We start from the raw sequence: 5,911 nt of genomic DNA on the forward strand, positions 1-5,911 counted from the left end.
ATATATATATATATATATTATATATATCAACATTTCCTTGTTATTAAAGTATACAGTATGTTTAATTCCTACAGATTAAGATATTTTTTAGGCCTAAGCTCGGAGCTTGGTACCGGGACACCTAAATACTAAATGCAATGCATTCTCAGATCCCACTGCTTTCATGTTAATCATGTAAATGAATAGATTATTTTATTTTATTTTAATCAAGATATGATACTACACCTGCCAACTGTATCGTTAAAAAAATTATATGGAAATCATACCAAAATTAATTATTTTCTAAAGAAAAGAAAATATAAATTGTTCCAACCTTGGTTTTAAAAAAAGAATATGAAGTACCTCCATAAGTCGTTAACCTCTTATTATAGTAAACGGCCTTCAACTTTATTTTCTATCAGTGCTCAAGGCGGTTATTACTTTTGTAAGTAATTTTGTACATTACATTTCTTTCCGATGACATCACTCTGATCGTTAAAGTACTGTAGCGACGATGAGCTGTGTCGTCATATTAGTTCATACCTTTGAGTGTCAATTTATTGGAACACTTTTGGTACAACGTCACACGAATATCGGTGCACCCCAATTAGAAACACTAGAAATAGAACGTTACAATAAAATATACAATAAAATAAAACAATTAAACATTCTAGCCAACGGGAGCGACTTTATTAAAACTTTTCAGGCCTCTAACCCATTGAGAATGTTCAGCAGGGGTGGGGGTGGCGCCAGCATTTGCATCCGGGAGTACGGGAACGTATAAGACTGCTTTGCTGAAATTCGATACATTGGCACTATCAGTGTTTTCAGTGCAATCGTTGTACTGTGCGTAGAGCCTTTCCGTTTGCGTCTGGGGCAGTGCAACGAATGCACTGAAAACATTGTAGCGACAGTTTAGTGTAGCGATTTTAAGGAAATCAGGGTAAAGGGGGGGGGCAAAGCCCCTGAAAACTATGAAAAATTAGGGGAGGAGTGTCAAATCTCATTCGATCGATTTTAAAGCCTACTTATGTAAAAAATATAAGTTTTTTCTTGCCCGACGAATTGTTCTTTATCCCCGACAGTTGAACTAGAGTTGCTCTCGCTGGCACCACCCCTGATTTAACAGAGGGTAAAACTATTTGTGTTGATGCTCTTGCTCTTTGCAGGGCCATTTTATGTTCATACTGTATTTAAGATTTGTTATTTTGAAATGAACAGTGAATAAATGGCATTTTGTGTGTTGTCGAATACGGGCCCTTCTGGTCTGAAACGGGTGATAGTTTTTGTCGGCACATCCTAAACGATTTCTTGATAACCAATAATACAGGAAAAAATAGGACATGCATCATATTATGATTGAATTTTTTGGAAGGCCGTTTGTGAACTTAGCAATTCTGCGAAAATAATCAGGGAACAGTGTTTCCTGGAATAATTATGTCTTATTTGTCATTTCAATGATTGAAATGCAGTAATTCGCTATCGTGTGTATGCCAACAGAACATGTTTCGTATGGCACATAGGTCTACTACTATTAATAACCGTACCTATCATCAGTATCCGAATGGTCTACTACATCTTCTACATCAATTAATTACCGATCATCAATATCTGCGAATGAAACACGATGTAGTTATGTACCGTAACCTTGAATGTGATGTCAAAAAGGCCTACTGTTGATTAGGTAATGTTTCGAACTTGGGACTGAAGCTAGCGAGATATTGCACATGTGCATCAATTGTAAACAAGTCTTAATTAGAAAATATCTTGATATTTATTCTAATATCACTTACATGGTAATTAGACTGAATATTTTGATCTATTTATCGAGTTGTTTGGACTTGGTATTTCGATTGCAGATGGACACGAGTCCACCTCATCAAAATAATTACTACAAACCGTCCGCATATTGGTTTAAGTAAACTGTACAGTGCTAACGTAAACAATACCACTTGTCTATGCTGCTGAGCCGATCATCTAGCTACTCCGACGTTTGTTATTCTATCTTCTTGGTTATTAACACCGCATTTAACCCAACTCTTGGATGCCTGGCAAACAGTTACGTAGATACAGAATCATAAAAGCCATCTAACGAAACCTGTGCTTTCCGAGATTAAAATGATAGGTGAATATAATTAACAGCTACAACCCCAGCCGGTCAGCTGACTTACTAAGATAGCTTCAATATACTGTCTTATTATGTTACCTGATTTATCTAGGCCTACCACATTAACTTATTATGCTTTCACTCATGAGCAGTACCAGACTATTATATAGTAGGCCTATTATAAAGAGGTTCACCTGTGATGTGTGATCATGCGCGTGAAGCCTGGTTTCCATAAAATTGCTACATACTACATTCGACAGCTTTCGGCGATGCTGATTGGTTGGTCAAATCGAGAAGCCTTCTCAAAATACATCGGGTAAGCATACCGTACACAGTGGAACGATTGCAGTGAAGACGCTCTAGCAACATTGTAGCAAATTTATGGAAACCATGTTTTAGTTACGCCTACATTTTAAATTACTGAATTGATCAGCTTTGGCTGGAGGGACCACCTTCACAACATGTTATTGAAATGAATTAAATAATTAATTCGTGCTGTATCACAGCCAATAAAAGAAAGCGTAAAATTTTACATGCGCGCCTTTTTTTTATATTATCAGTCAAGCAAAAAATAATAGACGTTTTCGTCAGATATCCGCTTTAAAGTGTAGGCCCTATGCATCGATACTGTTATCCGTCAACACATCATCAATTATCGACTTTTGACACTAGTTAATATTCCACACATTTACGGAGTTAACAGACAGGCATTTCTCGTAAGGCACATACCCTATTAATATAGATGAAGCGCACGAGTCAAATATCGTAACACCACCAATTATTATCAGTGGCGGCGTCAGTAGGGGGTCGGCAGGGTAATTTTTTTCCGTCGGATAAGCATGATCCCCTGTTGTCCGACACTACGATGAGGTCGTCGGCCTAAAAATTTTGCCGACCCAAATAATGATATTTTGTTTGCCCATCCCTAATATTGTGATATTGGGGCATCCTAAACCATAACTCTCCCGATCAACCCATATTTACTCCGGGCTCTAGGCGGCCCTTGACTCAGACCCCCTGTCGGACTTTGTTGGACTTCCCTGTCAAATTTTTATAGCCGTCATTGAACATGTGTCGATGTCAAGAACCTCCGGGAACAACTGGGCCTACAACATTTTCCTTGCTCCCTGACAAAACGTTATATCACTCGCGCGAACGTTGTGGCTAGCGCAGTGGCGGATCCAGGGAGGGGGGTGGTTCAAGGGGTTTTTGGATCGACGTCGTACTAATTTATATACGAAAGTGCGTTCATCAGGCCTATCGGTTCATTAATCCATGGAAGAAAGACTACGTATCCAACTAGGCCTACTCAATATTGTTGATACAATAATTCACGCTATAGTGTACTGTAACTTAAATTTAAAATTGAAAAAATAGCACTTGTGTGGAATTGTGGAAAATAACTTATTATTTACTGCAAAGCATTTTTTGTAGTTTGAGTAATTTGGTGATACGGACCGTTAAGCCCTGCTTTCTTTGGATACTGTTGGGGTCTTTAACAGTGTACATATACGTGGGACGTGCGCGTATTCCTGGCTAGTTAATAATGCGTTCTCATTGGTTAGTTGCCAAGTATGGTTGAAGCTTCAGAAAAGTTTATTCTGTGTATTCAGATATTGGCAAGCACAAACACGTGGCTCTGTCTCCTCGGTTTCTCGTCATTATATACAATTATATGTGTATAACTATGTAAATTTGTAAGTGAAATAGATAAAATGCTAAAACATCTGTGTTTACTTAAGTTGATCATGATGATGATGATAATGATGATGATGACGATGATGATGATGCAGTTACTCTGTTAATGTAAACGAGTGAATTTTCACTTGGAAAGAGTGCCTACAGGGACCACTCCATATTCACTCTTCCTCGCGTGAAAATTCACTCTTAAATGAGTGAATATTATTCTTAAAATAGTGAAAAATTACTAAAATTCACTCTGAATAGAGTGGAATCTCACTCTTTCTATTTCACTCCATCAGGAGTGGTCCCTGTAGTCACTCTTTCACTCTTTTTTCACTCGTTTGCATTTAGAGAGTATTATTATTAATATTATTATAATAATAATAATTATTATTATTATTATTAAAAGTTATGATTATTGTTGTTGTTGTTGTTGCCATAATCATCCTCATCATCGTCATCATTATAATAATCATCATAATCATCATTATTATTATTATTATTATTATTATTATTATTATTATTATTATTATTACTATAACGCAACATTGTTAGCTCCATATTATATCCAAAGTAATGCATGCCAAGCCTAGCATCCATCATTACATTTAACGCTGTACCATGCATTAGAATCAAGCTTTAAGAATAGATTGGGGAGAAGATACATCTACATGATTATATACCTGTATGTCGAAATCTTTTGGGGAAAAAAAGAATTTCATTTCAGCGTTCATGTAGGTTTCTCCGTCGAATGATAAATGCAATGTTTAAGCGAGACCGTTTTATTTCAGTAAAAATTACTGTTCTGTGACTATGAGACTACGTAGGGGACTGCTTAACCACGCTCCGTCGGCGCATGAATTCATAGTTTCATTAAGCGTGTGTATATAATATTCTAAGGAACTTATTGGATAATGTCTTCACCACTAATGAAAGCACTTGGAATACACAGAGATCCGACTGTAATTGAATGCCTACAAATCTATTCATAAAACATAAAATAATATAACACATAAACGAGCAGATATATGCCCATTTTGGTAAAGATTATTACTAACTGTAAGTTATAAGCCATTAAACTTTTGGGTTCCTTACTTTGTACATTAGCTTTTGATAAAGAAAACGTTTTCTATGTTTTCATTGCCAATGAATTGAGACATAAATAAGACCGTTTATATACGTCACATCAACCCTTACATTGAAATAAACTATTTTTGTATAAGTGAGTCTGTAAATCGGGAGGCCTGATTCTTTTTCCTCCATTTGTGTCCTCAATATTTCAACAAACGTTTACTTCTTGATTGATTGATTGATTAATTGACTGACTGATTGATTGATTGATTGATTGATTGATTGATTGATTGATTGATTGATTGATTATAAGTTGATAGACTAACATATTTATACTGATAGGCCATACATTGAGTGTGAAGCGTCTATTAAATCATGTGGTGAACAGTATTTTAACTGCACGTTAGAATATTAAGACCACAAAGTTTAAAGTAGGACCTATTTTATCACAATGCTCATTACTCCGGCCAAACTTCGGTATAACCTCTAATCAAATTATATGTTATAATCTATAACATATATTTTTTTTCTCCCCGACGAATTGTGCTCTTTTCCCCGACGGGGGGGGGGAGCTCTCCCCGACCGGGGGCTGTCCCCCCCCCCCGCTGGCGCCACACCTGGCGGTATGTTGCAAAAATACAGCTTTATAAATGGTTGTCTTACATTTTGGTATTCCTGTACCAAAAGATCATTCGTCAGCAACTGCAGCATTGTTTTATAAACTCTTTTTTTTTTTCTAAATTAAGGCATATGAAATTGGCGTAAAATAAATACATTGTTGGTCATGTTCAAGATATAACGTTTTTTTAGTTCTCTTATGTAAACGTAGAATTATGTTCGGTATTTATTAGGCCTATTATGTATAATAGTTTAGTGTTTCTGAAGAAATTGTTATTTCTCATGAGAGTTCTGTTTGTATATAGAAAGGTCTAAGATTAAGAAGGCAAATTGATTTATAATACAATGTGATGCTGTTTTTTTGTTTTTTTTTGTATGTGATATTTATTATCTGAGTTGGTAGAATGAATATCAACATTAAACTGCTTAAAAACTTGCATTTAAACGTCGGAC

The sequence above is a fragment of the Anneissia japonica genome, unplaced genomic scaffold (assembly GCF_011630105.1).
Source record: "Anneissia japonica isolate Jap-2015-1 unplaced genomic scaffold, ASM1163010v1 scaffold26_len2425191_cov177, whole genome shotgun sequence".
NCBI lineage: Eukaryota > Metazoa > Echinodermata > Crinoidea > Comatulida > Comatulidae > Anneissia > Anneissia japonica.